The following is a 21,401-nucleotide window of genomic DNA, read 5'->3' on the forward strand; positions in this document are numbered from 1 at the left end:
CGAGTGCTCCAAAGAAGCTTCTCTAAAAGGCCATTCTAATTTATACTTGACCTTGCCCAGATCTATTGTGATTCCTTTCTCAAATAGTGTGAATCTAAGGTACTCAAATTATCTTTTGAAAGATGTGCACTTGCTCTTTTTAGCATAGAGATTGTGCATTCTTAATGTCTTTTGCATGATCAAAAGCTATCCTTTATGTTTTACTTCTTCTTTGGAGTAAGTTAGGATGTCATTGAAGAATATGAGACAAACCCATCAAGCTAGGGCCTAAGTATGTCATGTATTAGCCCATTGACAATGCATGGGTATTAGTCAATCGAAAAGACTAAATATGTCTTATAGTAGCCCATTGAAAGTGCAAGGGTATTAGTCAATCCAAAAGATATTACATTAAACTCATAATGACCATACCTTGTATTAAAAGTAATATTTGGAATGTCTTTTTCTTTGATCTTGATGTGATAGTACCTTGACCTTAGGTGAATCTTAGAAAGGATATTCACTCCTTGAAGTCTATCAAGAAGCTCATCAATCCTGGGAATTGGGTACTTATTCTTCATTGTCACTTGGTTTAGCTCACCGTAATCGACACAAAGATGAAGGGTTCCACTATCTTTCTTCTTTAGAGACACGATTGGGGTTCCCCATGGTGAATTTCTTGGCTAAATGTAACCTTGATCCAATAACTTCTTAAGTTGTTGTTTCAAATCAATAGCCTTGGGAATTGACATGCGATAAGGTCTCATTACTATTAGATATACTCTTGGCATGAGTTTGATTTCTTAGTCAACTTTTCTCTTGGGTGAGAGTTCAATTAGTTCTTTAGGGAAGATGTTTGTGAACTCCTTCATCCAAAAGGGGTCATCTTCTAACTTTTTGTCTTGACCAACCTTGTGGGGTTTGATCAAGACAAGTATATAGCTAATCTTTTTCTTAGCCCTTGTGCGATACATGAAGCTTTGGCTAGTTATATTTTAGGTTTTTAAGCTTCACCTTGCATTGTCACATAAGTTCGCTTCTAATTTGAAAATGGGACTAGGGCTTTTATTGTAATGGATATGGGCATCATTGTGAATTAATCAATCCATTCTTAAGAGATACTCATAAGCACCCAAGTTTGTGACTTGAAACCTTATACAAGTGGATCCATCACCTAGAATAAATTGCACCTTTCTAATATAATGTGAGGATACAACTTCTTTTCCATTAGGTAGTCCCTCTAAGAGCTTGGATGATGGTTCAAGCTCTAAATCTAAATTTTTTACACACTTTGGAGATATGAAGGAATGAGTACTTCCACAATTGATACAAAATTTGAAGGGTTTACCTTGATGACTTGCAAGAGTTTGAATCATCGAGAAGTGGTGATCCCATCCCTTCTTGTTGAGGGTTGCATTACCCATTGCTCTTTTTATCTTATCTTCCATTATGTTCTCTTTCTCTTTCTCTTCTATCTTATAGGAAATTACAACAACCTTTCCTTTTCCTTCTACTGCTTCTCTATTTTACTCACAAAATATTCATTGTCGAAGAGGTTGACTTAGCTTGGAACACTTCCTTTTCAAGTATTCTGGTTTGTTGCAATGGTAATACCTCTAGTTATCATTGCTTCGATTTTTTTGAATGAAGGTCATGGTTGAGTTAACCCTATCATTCTTCATTGCACCTACTTGTTGCTTGATTTGGGTCCTCTTGCTAAATACAAGGGATTCTTTGTTTGGAGAACCTTGCCCTAATATCTCCTACTCCTAGGTTTTTATTGGACACCTTGAAAAATGGTTTTTCTTGAGTTGATTTGAGGGTTGAATAGCCTCTAGGTAGGTGTCCAATGGGGTGTTCAACCCTTGGCAAAACTTGGCCACTTGTTGAGTAATATCTATAGGAGGGGCATACTTCTTAAGTGTTACAAAGGGAGAATAATAAGCTTTCAAACTCATCCCTAATTGATGAAGGGTGAAGAATTCATTTATTTTTAAGGTGTGATAAGAAGGTGGGAGATATTTTTCGTGTATAGATTCTTCCATTTGATCCTATATGGTGATCAATTCCAAGATTCCGCTATCTCATTAGTCATTACTATTTCTAGCGTAACCACACTTCTCCTATCAATTTTAGCTTGACTATCATAGCTTGATTAGGAATGCTCATTCTTGCTATAATAAAGTAATCTTCCATGGTTTCAATATGCAACAAGACATCAATTTCAATATCTTTATTGTTGCCATCAAACTTGAATGACTTGGTGAATTTCTTCTCTTGAATTTTGGTGGTACTAGTGGTGGGTGTGATACCCTAAATTACATTTCAAGAGCCACTTTAATATGAGTTATCAAGATTTTTATATAAATATTACCATGTTTTAATGCAAGACTTAAAGAGATATTAATGTTTTGCACAAGTGGGTAGAGAAAAAAGGAGGCATCTTCTATTTGAATTTTAGATAACTAAAGAGTTGTTACATTATGATAGGGACTCTTTTACACAAATCTAGCCCTGAAATTTGCTTATATCAATAGTTCTATAAACTGGAGGTTGAGAAAAAATATGTAGGATTTTGTATTGGGAAGGAAGGTATGGGTAACCTTCTTTACAATAGTTATGGTGGTAGCATCAACCTAGAATAGCGCTCTATCAATGTAGGGATTACTTGAATATATTTGTTCATAGATGTAGTGGTTCTAATGAATCCAATATCCTCCTATATAGAGAGTATATTTTAATCTAGATTCTTTAAAAATAAATAAACTAAGAACTTTGAGATTTTCGAACCACTTGATTTGCTTCACATTTATCTAGATGTAGGCAAGGCAATTGGCATTGATGAAGTAGTATATGCCATCATGCATCTAATTGAGAGTAGATTTTAAAGCCAGGATTTACACACAAAACGACCCTGAGACCTGCAAAAGAGGCATTTCTAGTGCAAAATGAAATGGTTGCGGATTTAGGAGCTAGAGTTTTCCTAAATGCATTTCGCTGTTGGGAATCCAATGCAAGTGTCCCTTCATCAATCGGAGTCAATTGGACCCCTTATTTAATGGCCACAAGATTTGGCATTATGAAGTAGCTATCGGATTCGAAAGTTGAAAAGCATGTGGTGGAGGCGAGGCTGTTAGATTTCGACGGCAAAAAGCCACCCGTCTAGTTGGATTGCAATTTTGAGATCCTTTATCCCTTCAACTAGGCCCGAACCACTTTGCTTAAGTAGTGCAATAAGACCAAAATGGACTAGATAATTTAAAGCCTAGCAGTAACCCTTGATGAGTAAGAGGCTAACTAATGAGAAAGCATTTTTTTCGGTGCCTCCTCCATCCCCCCAAAAAATTGCATTTTTCAACTAGCAACCATCTTATGAGAGACAACATTGTTTTTCACCTTGAAAGGGATGGAGTTTTATTGTCATTACTACGTGGCTAATGTGCTAGGGCATAGGCTTCATGTGTGCACCATTTTAGGGATTTGTTTTCATAGCTATGGGTTGATGTGTAGATGATGGCTTGATTAACCTTTTTGGTTTCTTCTATACATAATTTTGGGGACTACATAAATAAGGCTACACATAATTACTGTCTATGTAATAATGCAAATTATAATGAAGACTTCAAGATTCAAGTAGATAAGTGCTTAAAAATATGGAGATATGGATAGTTTTTTACAAAGCTCATCCACAATCCAATCTTTGTAAATTTGGTTGAAAATTTTCAAATTGGTCAAGGAAAGCCTAGAAGAGGGACGTAAGTAAAATGATTATAAAAATTCAAGCTTGGCCTCACTTTCATGAGTAACATAATTTGATCAACACATGTTAACTTTACATACACAAGCTAACATGTTTACATAATGTACAAATCATCTTGTTTGCATGCATCCACATATATAGATAAGTCATCAACTTTGACAAATATCTATTTTATCCCTTGCTTAGAAAGAGCCATGAGAGTTAGAAAGAATCCCCCACTCGGACATAGTGGAATGAAGATTTCCCATTAAAATACATAATATCTAAAATTTCTTTAAAAACCTATGTGGCCATAACAACTAATAAAATATTCCAATATGATAAAGTGCATGGCCTTCATGGCCAATCTTATTGCACACCTAGATGATAATGCTACCTTAAGGGGTTGATACATATTGTCATGACTTCCATAATCACAGGTTCGAACTTACAATAAACATACTTACTTGTAGGATTTTATTTTCTTAAGTAAAGCAAAGTGAAAATGGGTCCCAAAAATAAGTGCTTTATGATAGGATCTCTCGAGTGAAGAGGTAAAAGGTATCTTTTCCTTGCAACATTTATGATTTAGGCAAACAACAAAGCATAGAAATGGTGATAAAGGCATACCTTAAATATTATGATAGAGACAAACCTTACAAATCATGATTAACACATATCGGAATTATTGCAAAGGCATATTGCAAATCATGACAAGGACATACCAAATTGTATACATTATTTGTCAATTTCGGCTTGACATTGACCCCAAATACACATTTTGCAAAAGGAGCTAATTGGATTTCATTTTTGCTCAAAGGGAATCCTCAATTCAAGGGAACCTCTAATCATCACTTTTTATCTTCATTAGTAGTTAGAGTTTAAAAATCTCAATGACTAGTCTTTAGCATCATTGATATTGTCAATATACTTTTTGTAACTAGCACTCAAGCAATCTTGCTTTTTTACATTTAAAAATGTCAACTTTACATTCATGGTTTATCAACCCATTACAATCTTATAAAGTATGGCATATTCTTGTAAGTTCCAAATAGGAGGTTGTTATATTGATTACGCTATTAGAAAACCATAATGCTAAAGCCTACTTTCCAAGTTAGAAATGAGTGTTTAGGCTACCTAGAAAAAGGAGACTCTAAAATTTTGCCTTAATGTTAAATAAATTCTTACAACATGTTGAGATGCGATGATGTTGCCATTACAAACTTAGTGAGGCTTACTCATTGCATGATAAGTTGGTCAATTGCAGTCATTACATCAATGTAATCAAAGTATCAACTTTTATGTTTTTGCCTGCCTTAAGTCTTCAAATGATCCGATTAAGCATATTCATAACAGTAATATGAACATTTAAACCTGAATATTAAAACTAGTTCTAAGACCTACAAAGTTTGTACTCACCTTCAAAAATATCATATTTTTATTGCATCATTTGAAATGGTATGTACAATTTTTCTTGCAATTGTGATAATTTTCATTAATAAATGCTAAGCATATTCCTTGTTGAGATAACATATAATTATACATATCAAAGAAGTTAAGCTTACATTCTAAAAATATGTACACCACTCAATTGGATATGCTTAATATAGATGGCATTCTTACAACATTTTATTATAAGAAAGTACTTTTGTACATTTTCATAGACTGACACACACATGCACACATGCACATGTAGACGTAGAGACATTCACACACCTACACATGCATGCATAATGGTATAGCTATTTCATTTGGTAAATACATATAGTGCAATAGTGTACATATGATAGATACAAGCTAGTACATATGATAGATACAAGTTAGTACATATGATAGATACAAGCTAGTACATTTGTATCTTGTGAGCATAAGCTAAAGCATAATGTCTCTACATTCAACCTTACCTTTATGGTTCTATCAATATATTTCTTTTGAACTAAAGAGTGCAAAAACGTTTTGATATATTCATGCATAACATCATATGTCTATCCACTCATCACCAACAAAGGGAGGAGAAAATTGAGTTAGTACTTGATGTAGAATTTTGCAACATGTATGTGACATATGTATATATATATATATATATATATATATATATATATATATATATATATATATATATATATATATATATATATATATATATATATATATATATATATATATATATATATATATATATATATATATGCATGCATCTCAAATGAGCTCTCACATGTGGGTTACAAATGCAAAAGAAACTACATATACATGCAGCTTTGCTTTTTTATGAAGTACATTTACCATCATAAAAAACTTTTGCACAAAAGGCACATTTGTTAAGTAATGTTACTCGTGACTTGTAAGGTGCAAGTTTGTTTCCAAGAAAGGTTCACATCTACATCAATTCACAATTACATTGGGCATTTAGACCATTTTGGGATTTCTAGATTGAAAACATGAGTACTGGTGTTGGAAAAGGTAATTATGCTTTCCTGCATGAAAAATAGCATAATGCCTATTTAGCATACAATTTGTAACATAACTTCATATAATAGTAAATTTTTTGAAACATAACTTCAAATGATAGTCAACTTTTGCTTGAGAATTTGAAAAGTCTTTAAATGTCAATCAAGTTGTTAAGTGTCTCTTTATGTGTCGAAAGTGTATGACATGCTGCGACATATTTTACTATGTTTTAAGTATACAATACTCAATTGTCAAGATCAAGCTTCTACTTCTCTTGTAAGTGTCCCTAAAAAATTCATATAATATTGTGCAAGGTCATTATGAAGACTATCTTTTGTACATAAGCACACTAATCCCAACACATTTCATTCAATTTTGTGAGTGGCCTTGGAAGTTACGCTACTAGAATATAGAGCCTTCATATAAATAAAAAATGGTCGCAATGGTGTCTCCTAGAAAGGAGAAAAGTTTTAAGAAATTGTTTCATTATGTAGCATTAGCATAAAACTATAAGTTATAACTCCTTTTCTTGAAGAGTATATACTCAAGCACCAAGGTAAGATTTGTGGATAAATAGATTTGCTTATGATGCTACAAAAAGTTATGGAATGTCCAAATAGAAATGTTGAACAACTAATTTGAATGATATTTTATAATTTAGGTTTTCCTTATTGGCAATGTTGGCGCTTTAAAGTATGTAGTGAAGTCTTTGGTAGAATTTGTATCAATCGTCTTTCTCTTCTCTCTAAAACCAATTAGGGAAAATCAGAAGATCTTTAGAGTATTTCTCTAGGCATTTTGTAGAGAGTATTCTACAAACAAAAATTGAGTTTAAGGATAAAGGAAACTTGCCTAAGCTAGGAGAGGATTGAACTAAACATGCTTTATGCCTTACAATAGTCCAAATCTAGCAAAGTGTATATGCTAGGAATTGCTAGGAATTGCTTTGTGCTTTCTAGTAGAGTACCCCACTTCTTTTCCCATTGCCTACCCAAGTTTTACTTGGGGCCACGTGTATCTACACTTTCTTATTTACGGTTTTATTCTTGGAATGAGGCTTTGCTACAAGGTCTTAGGGTTTGAGATAGGTATATAAATCATTGAGTGCAATTCCATGACATGGAGACTCAATCAACAAGACCATGGTGTCAACTAGTTTTAGTAAGCTCTAGGATGTGTACATAGCCCATATCACACAACTTGTAAATATTGTAAGCTTTGTTTATCATGTGCAATATATAGCCAAGATCATTAAGGAAAGGATTGATTTTGTAAGTGGCATAGGGCATGAGATGAGGGTTGATATCATGATGTAGCTTTATGCTTCCTTATGGACTAGATTAATATGGTCATTATGTGCACTGATATGCATACATTTGGTTGTGGGTGAGGTTATGGGATCATTAGCACGTGATATTAGTGGTAGGATGAGAATCTTGATGATCCATATGCCATAATGACACTAAGATAGCATATGCAACTAGTATTATGACAAATCCAAGTAATAGCAGTGTTTTTCTAACATGGTTGGTGAGGAAGGGGATCTATATGGTTTTTTGTGGATATTAACAAAGTGTAATGACTAAAGGTGATCAATGTTTGATAACCACATGTTGTATACATTGCAATGGTTTCACATCAATGAACTTCCTTTATACAAAATTGGAGCTTGTTGACATGCATGATGGCATTTCATGCATGGTTTGCTAATACAAACATGCTTGGGTACTTATGCGGTAATCAAACTAGCGTGGAGTTGACATAGGTGTATGTGGATCTAGTAGATTTCATGCATGGTTTGCTAATACAAATGTGCTTGGGTACTTATGTGGCAATCTAAATAGTGTGGACTTGACATAGGTGTACATGGCTATGGTAGATTTCCATAGGGTGTTAGTAGCTTTGATTTGAGTGTAGCTTGATTTTTGAGGCAACTTGCACACATTGAAGTCTCACACATGTTGATGGAGTGTAGCTAATATGATGAGGACTATATGAGACAATGAATGTATACATAGGTTGGCATAAGCTTGTAGAGTGCATAAGGATATCACAACATAAACATCCTTGACTTGGATATGGTACTTTGAAGCTAATATGATGAGCCTTTGGCATCATGAAGAAGTATGTTGACATATTCCTTAAAGAAATAGCTCAAGATTTTAGAGAAGCACCATATAAATGGCATGGAGACAATATCTTGTGTGAGAAGGAAGCAATGGTGGGATGTGAGGTAGAAGCTATGAAGTGCAAGAGGGTTAAGAGAGAGAAGAACAATGGTATCCCTTATTCTTTGTTATATTCACTTATACATAAGTTGGCATGAGTTTGTAGAGTGCATAGGGATATCACAACATAAACATCCTTGACTTGGATATGGTACTTTGAAGCTAATATGATGAGCCTTTGGCATCATGAAGAAGTATGTTGACATATAGCATTAAAGAAATAGCTCAAGATTTTAGAGAAGCACCATAGAAAGGGCATGGAGATAAGATCTTGTGTGAGAGGGAAGCAATGGTGGGATGTGAGGTAGAAGCTATGAAGTGCAAGAGGGTTGAGAGAGAGAAGAACAATGGTATCCCTTATTCTTTGTTATCTTCACTTATATATAAATGTATAATGTGTTCATATACAAGGGGTGTTCATTTGACTATTGGCAATTGGCCTTTAACCAATAACCTCCTACTTAAAAGGCCAATGTACCTTTATATTAGTTTAAGATGAAAGTGAAGATACTATTCAATGCCCATTAGCACTCTCTATAATGTGCAAAGCACTCAAAGGGTAAACTTGTGTGAGAAGATCTACAAGGCTATCATTTGCATGGATCTTGATAAGATCAATATACTTTTCCTCAAGTGCCTCCCTAATGAGTGAAACTTCACCTTAATGTGCTCTATTTTTGTATGAAAGATAGGGTTTGGTGCCAATTGAATGGCACTTTGACTATCATAGTGCAATGCAGTACCTTTTTTGAAATACCCAAGTCTTCCACTAGATGAGTAAGCTATTTAGCTTCCTTGCAACCCTTACTGGCTACAATATACTCTACCTTAGTGATAGATAAAGCCATACATGACTACGATCAAGAGATCCAAGAGATTGTACCACCTACAAAAGTGAAGATAAAACTTGTTGTAGACCTCCTAGAGTCTACATTCCTTGCAAAATCAACATTTTCACATCTAAGAATTGATGCTCCTTCTTTCCAAAGCATATGCATATAGACCTAGTACTATTCAAGTATCTCATTGTTGGGGGTTAAAGGTCGCTTGTGCCTAGCTACCTACATTCACTATACACTTAGTACCCGCACATTTGTACACTGCAAGTGGCGACCACCCAATCATTGTTACTTTATTCTTTATTCTTTACATGACAATAGAATAAGGAAAGGTAGGTCACACATTGTGAGTATTAGAGTTTCCACATACCATCTTGCTCTTTCTTGCTCGAACCTCTTTAGATCTTACTTCTCTCTTACTTTTGCTCATGCTTCCATTCTTGCTCCACCTTTTAACTACTATCAAAGCATGCATTTGAGGAGCTTCATTTGCATTACATTTAGCTTTGAAGAGTGCTTAACTTGAAGCTTTCATGGTAGCCACACACCAAGGTATATATTAGTCCCATTGACCTTCCCTTCATGAAGGTTTGTTTTAGATTTTCTCAAGACCTTCCAAGCAGCGATTTAAGCTCTAGCAAGCATCAATTGTGATTAGTTGTAGCAGCATAAGTCTCAAGAATAGCAAGTATGATTTGTGCTAGCTAACTTGGCTATCATGGTTCGGTTCCCCTAAGTCATTTTAGCTTGCTCTGGTTCTTGGCCTCCTCTGACATTGGTTATTTTCTTGGGCATACTCCCTAGCATTGAGGGCTTGCATTTGGGTACACATTGAGGTTGAATATTAGGACAAACCTATTGTCATACCATATGTGCATGTATTTGAATGCCTACAAATCATATGATACTTATGTGACATGCTTTTGATATTGGGATGTTGGTTTGATGCTTGAGCAAGCCTCTTGGATCATTACAACTCAAGTAACTCAACATTTTTAAGGGTTCTTTGGTGTAGTAAAGTTTGAACATCAAGCATTAATAAGGAATTTCTATATATTGAATGCCTAGAAGCTATTTGGGTATGCCACATGGTTATGTCAATGCTTGGCATTGATCATTGTGCTTGGATATGCTTATGGTAAGACTTGAGCTTGGATTTGAGCTTGATTGGTTGCATTTGGACAGTGGCTATTTCCTCTAGTGTTTTCCACTCACGGGATTGAATACATACTGTATGTATATGCTCTTGGATGTATACATAATGCATGTTGGACAATTGAATATATGAGCTTTATACATTGAGATTTTTTTTTCTCTTGGAAACTTTGATTCACATCTAGTGGGAGTACTTGGCATTTTCTTTGCAAAGCTTGGTTCATTTGAGTTAGTGGGAGACTCTCTTATGCTTTCTAAATTTATGTATATATTGTCACTATAGAGGCTTATGTGACAATGGGCCGATTCACCTTTGATTTCGACACCTTGTACTCTTATTTGTTAATGGGTTTTAGTGGTGGATATATGTTTGGCATGCATCTATGTACCTGACACCTTGGATGTTTTTATAGTCTTTGATACTCGGTGGTCTATACTTCAACTTCACATTGCTAGTTGCATTGTTTATCTCTATTGCTACATGGATTTTCCTAGCAGTGGGAGCTTACTATTTTGCATGTTTGCCTATAATTACATGTCGATTTACTACAAATTTGAGGACATCCATGTTGAAAATCAGTTTTCAGCTATTTCCTTGAGAGAAGAGAGTTATATCTATCACTCTAATACTTCTTGTTTGTGGACTAGTGTATTAGCTCCATCTTCCTCTTAATGCATGCCTTTTGGCTTGGTTTTCAGGATAACTTATTGTCATTACAGTAGCCCATATTCTCTTTGTTTGGAAGACATAATGACAACTTCTTCAAATACTTCCAATACTCGTTTCAATGATAGTGCTATTTTCAATATAGAGAAGTTGGATGTCAATAACTTCTTGTGTTTGAAGACTAAGATTTGGAAGGTATTGGTGTAGAAGAAGCAAGTCAAGTATTGAAGTTAGAGGGAATAAAGCTAGAACTTTATGATATAGATGACTAGGAAGATCTTGATGAGCTATGTAAGTCTACCATTATTTTTCCATTGTCAAAGCATGTATACTTCAATGCCATTGAGACTGAGGGTGATGCTTATGCATTATGGAAATGATTTGTGATCTCTACAATCAGTAGAGTCCTACAATACAACTATATTGGCTTAATAATCTCATGGAACTTTATATGAAGAAAGGGATGTTCGTATTCTCATCTAAATGAGTTTCATTTCATTTTCAGTCAGCTTACTTTGCAAGGCCTTAAGTTTGAGAAGAATGTTGGGTTTCTTTGTTTACTTGTCACACTGCTTGAGTCTTGGGATACCTTTCTCATTGCTATGAGTGCAAACCCTCCTGATGATAGCCTCAAAGATCAAGGATATAGAGGGTGATTTGCTTACAGAGGAAGTAAATAGGAAGAATATTGATGTAGCTCATACTTCTTATGCAGTTCAATTGAGAGGCAAACATGGTGGTAATGGGAATAGTACCCATGGTAGAGACTCATAGTCTAATAAGGCCAAGTCCAAGTCTCATGGGTAATCAAATAGTAAGTTCCATGGTCCTAAATCCTCTCTTGCCTATCATTATTGTGAGAAGTAGGTTCACAGAAGATCATAGTGCCATAAAATGTGCAATGATAGGTGCAAAAAAGGGAAAGAGAAAGCACATGATAATGCCAAATCTTCTTATGATTGCAACATTGTTTCAAATTCTACTGTTCAGATAAATACCTTGGATTACAACTTAGATGATTACATACTTACTACTTCATCACTTGATGCTACTTAGTTACTTGATGTTCAATCTACATATTCTCAGTATTGGCTTCTGGATTTGGGGACTTCCTTTCATGTTGTCTACATCATAATTGATTCTGTATCTACTATACTTTTATAGGTTTAGTCAGGCGGCAGAGTGATGATTGTATATGCGACATTGTTGGTATAGAAGATGTGAGATTGTAGTTTGGTATTGGTGCTACATTTGTACTTTATGATGCATGTCATGTCCTAGCTTTGACTAGAAGGATTATTTGCTAGACGGTTGGATGATGACATGTACCATGTCTTTTTTGGTGATTCTACATGGAAGATTACAAGTGGAAACTTTATTTTTGCTAAAGATGCCAAGATTGATAGTCTCTACACCTTACTTATATTTAGATGTGTTGATTATATTTTGGTTGTGATTGATCTTCCATATATATCTCTTTGGCATATTGGTCTTGGGTATATGTCTCTTAGAGAAATGAAAGGACTCACTCATTTGAAGCATTTACTGCCTCTTGACTACTCACATTTTGTCTCTTGTGATCATTACTTATATGACAAGTAGACTCATAACTCACATAAAATATTTGGTTCTATGTGTGTGGGTGAGCCGTTGGCTCTTATGTACTTCGATGTTTGTGGTTCCATGTCCTATCAGTAGCAATCAACACTGGGTGGTACTAAGCATTTTGTCATGTTTATTGATGATTATTTGCATAAAGTTTGTGCCTATCCTATTAGACAAAATTCAAAGCTATTAGTTACATTTTAGCACTTTCTTGCTATGGTCAAGAATGAATCTAGTATAGGCTAAAATACATTTGATTTAACAATGGGGATGAATATGCCTTTACGGATTTTGAGTAGTCTTGTGATGAGAGAGGTATTAAGTATCAATCGACTGCCCCATACACCCCACCCCAGAATGATGTTATAGAGTACATGAATAAGATTATAATATGTTTTATGCTTAGTTAGATATGCTTAATACAATAATTTTAGACTTAGGTAGTTATTACTGTAGTATGTTTGATTAATAGATCCCCATGCACTACTCTAGGTGGTTGATCTACTAAGAAGGCATGGTTTGGCAAACCTCCCTCATATGCTTGTTTGAGAGTCTTTGGATATGAGGCATTCTACCATATTTGCAAAGATAAGCAGAATAAGTTGGATCCAAAGTTCATTAAACACATCTTTTTTGGATATGGTAATGTAGGTGAGATGGGCTAGGAGGTGGTTGTAAGAGTGAAGCAATGCAAAAGCGTATGACCAAGACATAGAGTGAAGAGAGAGAGAGAGAGAGAGAGAGAGAGAGAGAGAGAGAGAGAGAGAGAGAGAGAGAGAGAGAGAGAGAGAAAAGAAAAAGAAAGTTATATTAATGTCTTCTAAAGACCAAAACTGGCCTATGAGACAAACTGTGATACAACTGATGAGGTCCAGCTATCCAAAATAAAAGTGCTGAATGAAAAGCTTTAACATGTCCCCTAGTATCATCCAGGACACGTCTTAGCAGTCCATCGGAAAGGATGTCTAGAAAGCTCCGCCTGGCACTCCCATGGAATGTTACGGGTTTTGCGATCTAGTTCTTCCCGCGTCTGCCACGTAGCAGAAGTATCCTGGCCGTTCCCACTTAGGATCGACCGGAATTAGGGTTTTCCTAATGGGTCATTAGCTAACAGCAACTAGCGTCAGACCCGAGCGAACTACTTTACGCAGAAACGCCAGGTCCGAAGCGGATTCACGCTGCACTTCGTTCAAGGAGAATGGAAAACGAGAGGGATGCAAAGCTCAACCTCTTTGCCATAAGGCATAGTCCCATTCCGTTCCCCTAAAACAGCATAAATCGGGTAAGACGTAACTCTAGGTCATCGTTCTCGTTATTCTTTTTGATGATGATGATCATTCCGCTGTTCTTCGAGATTTTTGAGAAAAGTTCCCGGCTAACCGGGACCACCCAACCGTAGGACGGACCCATGGCCCATCCTCTGCACTTTCCTCGGTTTGTTTTAGTTATGTAATTATCTAACACATTAATTTGACATACAACAATCAGCTTCTTTAATTAACCTTGTTAAGCAATGGTTCCTTCACGTAATCTTATCACGTGACATAGAAAAACAATATCAAGCAAGTTCTTTTAACATTTCATCATTTTATCTTTGAAATACAAGGAGTTCCGCCCGTAGGCTTGTCCATAATCTGCCCGAAGGCTAACCAGTAATCTCCAGGGATCACTATTCCAAGCTTCCGCCCGTCAACTAGTATGCGGGCCTCGAGATCCAATCCCGAGTCACGTTAGCCTCTTGTGCAGGACCCGGAAGGCGAGGGATTTACGGCCAGAGCCCCCCCTGGCACCCAAGCATCCTCCTGCTCCAAGTAGAACTCAACGGAGAGACCTCTCGCGGCGGGTTCGGTCCACGTTCCTGGTGCGGTCAACAACCCCCTTGGTTAGGGTCAGGCAGGCAGTCGGGGGTAACTGAAGCTGCCTCTCCCTTCAGGCCTTTAACCTGAAGTATAGGTACTCATTTAATTTGTAATTTATATTTCAAACAGAGCTCTAAAATCTCTAGCAAGCACAAACATTTCCGTTAATCAACCGAGTTGTTTGGCAAACTGCTAAGGAAGTGTTCTTTCCTTTTCGAGTGTACCAGCACTCGTTCCCAAGGTGTCTTGTAACTTGGCAAGATCTCTTACACTCCGGTGTAGGGCATACCCAATTTGGTTAATCCCTAAAGTGCCTTAGATGTGCTAGTTTCTAGTTTACAACTCTCTTTATTTAGAAGGATATCCAAAAATACGTCTTTTTGCAAGATAACTTGCATAGGGATCTGCCGTCCTTGATGAGGGTTTTTACCCTTTTCCCTTGTGAATCAATCACAAGACTAAATGATTTCATACATGTCGCACAAGTCCTGCGATGGAATAATCTGTTTAGATTCTTTAAGCTGACGTATGTCAGGCCTATGGTTTCTTCATTTAAGAACCTTAGGGACAAACCCTAGTTTCTTATCTTTATGAATTTATTGTCCCTACGGTAAGGAAAGTAGTCAAGTATTTAGGGTATGAATGTTTCTATGTTTAGATTGGTTTAGTTAACTTTTGGAAGGTAATATTAATCGTCTCGTCACGGTTTTACTATCCTTGTGACAATTTACTTTCCCAATCAATACAGTTTAATTTGGCATATAGCATAATGCCAAGGTGATACAAAGAGCGACAATACTCCTTGGGACAAAAAGGCCTAGCTGTGAAATTGGTGTATACACACTTTATTAGTCCCAAGTCCTCAAATAGCAAGGGAAAAATGTTAATAGAGTGTCATCCAACAATCCCCTTTTACATTTTCTTTCCAAATGAGTTCGTATATCTAATTTTTATACTTGTTAATTCCTAACATTTAACTTTCGTTTTCTTTAAAGATGAACTCATGCCAAATAACGACAATTTCCTTGCTAAGATGTGCAATTAGCAAAGATAACTCCCTAGTAATTTGAGCATCGAAAGAAACCTTTCTTGAATTTAGCCATTTACCATGAATCGTTGCGAAAGGAATAAGACTAATGGTGGAAGATATAATTTCTACACCTTAGGAATATATTACTATAGTAAATGGTTAATCTTGCTTGTAATTTTATACTGCTTGATGCAATTTGAAGAAAGCTAAGTTGTATTCATTGTCATTCATAAGCTAAACTCCTTCGTTACAAATAACTCAAACAAATATATCCTATCCTTAACAATTTTTCTTTGCATGATCGACTTAAAACCGAATTAACGCCAAGAAGAAAAACCTGGCTTTGAGGTGAGATATCCACATGGATACTGGGGGATGACCCTCCCGCAGCTACGCCTTGGACTTTCTTCGGCAGCATCGTAGTTTGAATGTGAGATAGCCTTTTCCTCTTTCTTCTGGAATTCCACCGTTTTCTCCTTCCTTCCCTTTCTTTTGTCTTTTTCCCACTCTTCCTCCTTTACTTCTTCTTTTCACTCCCTCTACTTTCCCTCCCTATCTTTTATCTCATAGCTATTTTCCCCTTACGGGATACCATCCGAGGCCATGATGATAGTTAGGTTCGGGGGGGGGGAGGAATAATAATGGGGATATGGGGGATTAGGAAGAAAGCTTAGGGAGTTGTGGGAAAATGAGAGTTATGAGGGGGTTGAAGAAGGGAAAAAAGGGTTATAAGGGGGTGAAAAAAAAAAGGGTTTAGGGGAATAAAACACGGGGTTTAGGTTCCCAAAGCCAAGGGAGGGGCTTAAGGGAAAAAGGGAAAAAAAACCTAGGGGGTGTGTGGTTCCAAAAACCATGGGGAGGGCTAAGGGAATTTTTGAAACCTGGGGGGAAAAAACAAGGGCCTTATGGGGATTAGAAAGGCTTAAAGACCTCTTAAGGCTTTCTAAGGATAATTTGGGGGGGGACAAGGGCTTAGGGGGGGATTAAAACCCGGGGGGGGGGGGGGGGGGGAAAGAACCTTTAGGGTCAAACTTCTTTTTTGGGGGGGGAAAGGGGGCTTATGAAGCCCCCTTAGAAACTTCTAGAAGCTCTTTGGAGCTTCTTTGCGTGGGGGGAAAATAACTCCCAAGTGGCATTACTGCGAACCAGGAGGCGACGATTCTTGGCCCACGACAGCCACCTTTACTCCCCCCCTTTTCACTCGACCACAGCGGTGGCAGGATATGGTCCTCACTTCAAGCTCTCACGGCAGCGCCCAGCCGTCCCCCACTCTCAGCTTGGTGATATGGCGGCACTCTCCTCCGGCGGGGTTGTCTCCTTCCGCCTCCTCCTCACGGCTAAGCCCTCCCTGGTTTAAATAGTGGAGGGGAGGGGGATCTTTCCTCCCGGCGTGCCATCACACATGGTCCTCCTCCCTCCATAAGGCTCCACCAAGGAGCTTATAGCTCCTTCTATTCCCCTCCCCCTCCAGCTTGTCAGTCGGCTGGAGGGATAAGGGGGGAATATAAAAATTTTTCGTTAACTAATTTATTTTTATTAACACAGAATATTACATTCTCTCCCCCTTGGAGGAATCGAGATGTCCTCATCTCGAGATAAACTGGGGATATTGATGGTTGAGAGAGCTTTCATCTATCCAAGTGGCATCCTCTTCGGGATAATCTTTCCACTGGACAAGGCATTCTTTCAAGGTTCTAGATCTTAACTGTCTTTCCCTAACATCTAAGATCCTTTCTGGCCTTAGTTCAAGGACTCCTTGACTAGGCATTACAATTTGTTGGTCATCAAGTACATGATTAGGATTGGGTACATATTTTTTTAATAGGCTGATATGGAATACATTGTGAACCTTTAGGTTCTTAGGGAGTTGCAATCTATAAGCATTGGGTCCTAGGCATTTGAGGATTTTATACGGCCCACAATACCTTGGACTTAGCTTCTTGCATTCTCCTAGGGATAGAGAACTCTTTTTAGGGCGTACCCGAATGAAGACCATGTCTCCTTCTTCGAAGACTCTTTCTTGACGTTTCAAATCTGCATATGCCTTTTGACTATCCTTGGCTGCTTGTATGTCTTGTCTTATTGACCTTATTTGATCATCCATGTCCTCCAACATTTGTCTTGAAGCTTTAACTCTTAGGGTTGGATCAGAAAAGTTTAGGGGACTTCGACAATCATGACCATACAATGCCTGGAAAGGGGTCATTTGAATGCTCTGCTGGTAAGAAGCATTGTAGGCAAATTCGACCAAAGGCAAGTATTGAATCCACCTCTTAGGTTCCTCGACAGCAGTATGCCCTAAGCATATCCTCGATGACTTGATTTACTTGCTCTTTTTGGCCATCTGTTTGGGGATGGTAAGCGATGCTAAAACAGAGTTGAGTCCCAATAGCTTCAAAGATAGCTCTCTAGAAGTGTGATGTGAAGAGAGAATCTCGATCGCTAATGATTCTTCTAGGTAACCCATGTAGCTTGAATATCTCCTTGATAAACAATCTTGCAATGTTGGAGGCTTTATAGTTTGTCTTTACTGGAATCAGGTGTGCAACCTTGGTAAGCATGTCAACCACAACCATAATGGAATTGTATCCTCCTTGGACTTGGGGTAAGCCCACAACAAAATCCATACTGATGAATTCCCATTTCATTTGGGGAATGTCAAGCGGTTGCAGTTTCCCTGGCATCATGATATGTTCAACTTTGATACGTTGGCAAGACAAACACTCAGTGACATACTTGGGAACGTCACCTTTAAGCCTCTCCCAATGATAGCTCTTCCTAACTGCATTAAGAGTCTTAGCATAGCCAGGATGTCCTGAAAAAGGAGAATCATGAGCTTCCCATAATATCTTCTGCTTAAGTGACTGGCTTGCTAGTATACACAGCCTTGTTCTGTAGTAGACAAGTCCATTATCAATGGAAAATTCCTGATACTTAGCTTGCAACTTCTGATTCTGCTCCTTGGTAGATATTTCCTTTATCATTGTTTGGTAGGCCAAATCATGGCATGCTTCCTCTCTAGCTAGTTCAAGTATAGGGTTGTTTGGCATAGATACCTTTGTAGCCAGAGATCTGGCCGTTGATGGATTCTGCAAGATTAGGGAATTTAGGAATGCCTTGCGACTGAGTGCATCGGCAACTACATTCTCTTTCCCTGGTCGGTACTTGATTTCAAAATCATATTCCTCCAATACTTCAATCACCGACGTTGCCTCATGTTGAGCTCGTTCTGGGTAAAAATCCATTTGAGACTCTTATGATCGGTTACTAGAGTAAACTTGTTACCCAACAGGTAGTGTCTCCAAAGCTTTAGAGCATGGATGACAGCTAGTAATTCCAGATCATGCGTGGCATAATTCTTTTCATGACTCTTCAATTTCCTTGAAGAGTATGCTACTGGATGACCTTCCTGCATAAGTACACATCCCAAGGCAAGAATGCTAGCATCAGTTACTACCTCGAACTCCATATTGAGGTCAAGAAGTTTTAGAATAGGTGCTGATACCAAACTTTATTTCAGTTTGTCGAAGCTATTTTGTTCGGAGGTTGACCATGTAATGGAAGTCTGCTTCTTTAGTAGATCTGTAAGGGGTGCTGCAATCAAAGCATAGTTTTTGATAAAGACCCTATACCATCTTGTCAATCCAAGAAAGCTACGTATTTCTTTGACGGATACTGGTATTGGCCATTCAAGCACATCTCTGACTTTGGCTGGGTCTACTGATATTCCCTCTGATGATACTATGAATCCCAGATATTCAATCTGACGCTTGAAGAATGCACACTTCTTCATTTTTGCATACAGCTTATGAGACCTCATTGTCTCAAGGACAATCCGAAGTTGAGGTTCATGATCTTCTTCTTGTTTGGAATAGACTAAAGTGTCATCGAAGAAGACAAGCACGAAATCATCAAGATATGGTCTAAAAATATCCTGCATTAATCTATTGAAGGTGGCAGGTGCATTGGTAAGCCCGAATGACATAACCAGGAACTCGAAGTGCCCATATCTTGTATTGAAGGCCATCTTTGGAATATCTTCTTCCTTGATCCTTATCTGATAATAACCTGACCTGAGATCAATCTTGGAGAAGATCTTTGCACCTTGAAGACGATCGAGAAGCTCATCAATTCTAGGAATAGGATACTTGTTCTTGACTGTTGATTGATTCAACCCTCGGTAATCAATACATAGTCGAAGTGTCCCATCTTTCTTTTTCTGGAATAGTACTGGAGCTCCCCATGGTGAGTTGCTAGGTCGGATGTAACCCTGATCTAAAAGTTGTTTGAGCTGTTCCTTCAACTCAATTGCTTCAGGTATGGACATTCTATAAGGTCTCTTTGCAATTGGTGCAGCTCTAGGCACTAGCCTAATCTCATGATCTACTTCTCTTGGAGGCGGAAGTTCAATCAATTCCTCAGGGAATACGTCGGCGTATTCCTTTAGCCAAGAAGGTCCTTCATGAGACTCTTGCTTTTGATCTAACTTGTTGAGTTTGATCAGGTAAACGGGTAATCCTTTTCTGACTCCTTTTATGATCCGAGATACTTTGGCTAATTGGATTCTTAGCACTCCTGCCTCACCTTGAGTTGTGACAAATTCCCTTTCAGAGTTTCGAAAGGAAACTTGACCCTTTCCACAGTGGATGTGGGCGTCATTAGGCTTAAGCCAATCCATCCCAAGTAGACACTCATGGATACCTAAATTCATGACTCTGAATTTGACTGAGGTTTTCTTTCCTCCCAGAAAGAATTCCACCTTAGCAGTTTGCCTGGTACAAGTTACCTCACGATCGTTTGCCAATTCCACAAGCAGGGTAGGTGCTTCTACTGTGGCTATTCCTAATCTTTTTGCACATGCTGGTGAGATAAAGGAATGTGTACTGCCACAATCAATCAAGGTTTTGAAACCTTTACCTCGATAGTCTGACGGTGTCTGAATCACCGAGAACTGGCGATTCGGCCCTTTCTTGTGTAAAGCGGCATGAACTGTCGCTCTTTCGAATTCTGCTTCCATAGTCGGATCTTCCTCATCTTCTTCTTCGCATCTTTGCCTATTGGCAATGCAGACAGTTCTTCCTCTTCCATGGGTGGCGGCTCCTTGACCGCGGCCTGCACCTTGGAAAGGCGTTTGACGATGTCCCCCGCTGAGCTTGGGACATTGCCTCTTGAAGTGACCGGGTTCGTTGCAGTGGAAACAATGGAGGTTTCGGCCATTACTTTGAGTAGGAACAAAGTTGTTGACGTTATTTGTCCTTGCTTTCTTCCTTTGTCCCTGATTGTGACCTTGAACTCTCTTCACTTGAGGTCTGAATGCTCCTCTGTTCGGGTCACTATAGGACCAAGTTTTATTACCCCTTGGTCTAGCTTGCACCTCCTGAATTATAGGTGCTGCTCGAATGAGTGCATCCTGAAGATCTGATGGATGCATAGATTCGAGACGGGTATTTACGGGTGGATTTAAGCCCGCGCAAAATTTGGACACCTGCTGCGTCATGTCCATCTGTGGCGCATACTTTAAAAGTGAGACGAATTTAGAGTAGTATGCGTCCAGAGTGAGTCCTAGCTGTTTTAGCTCGTAGAACTCATTCATTTTTTGCATACGATATGCAGGTGGCAAATATCTCCCCTGCACGGCTTTCTTTAACTTCTCCCAGGTAACGGACCCTTCTGAAGTCCCTTGATCCCTGCACCATTGTTTCCACCAAAGTCTGGCTTCGCCGGTGAGTTTTAACTTGGCGAGCATGGCCTAATTGGTAGGTGCAGTACCAACTGCTTCAAAGTAATCCTCCATAGATTCAATCCAAATTTCAGCATCAGACTGGACGAATCTGCCTCTCCCATCAAACTCG

The sequence above is a fragment of the Lygodium microphyllum genome, chromosome 26 (assembly GCF_053477565.2).
Source record: "Lygodium microphyllum isolate KBCC chromosome 26, Lygodium_microphyllum_v1.1.10, whole genome shotgun sequence".
Lineage (NCBI taxonomy): Eukaryota > Viridiplantae > Streptophyta > Polypodiopsida > Schizaeales > Lygodiaceae > Lygodium > Lygodium microphyllum.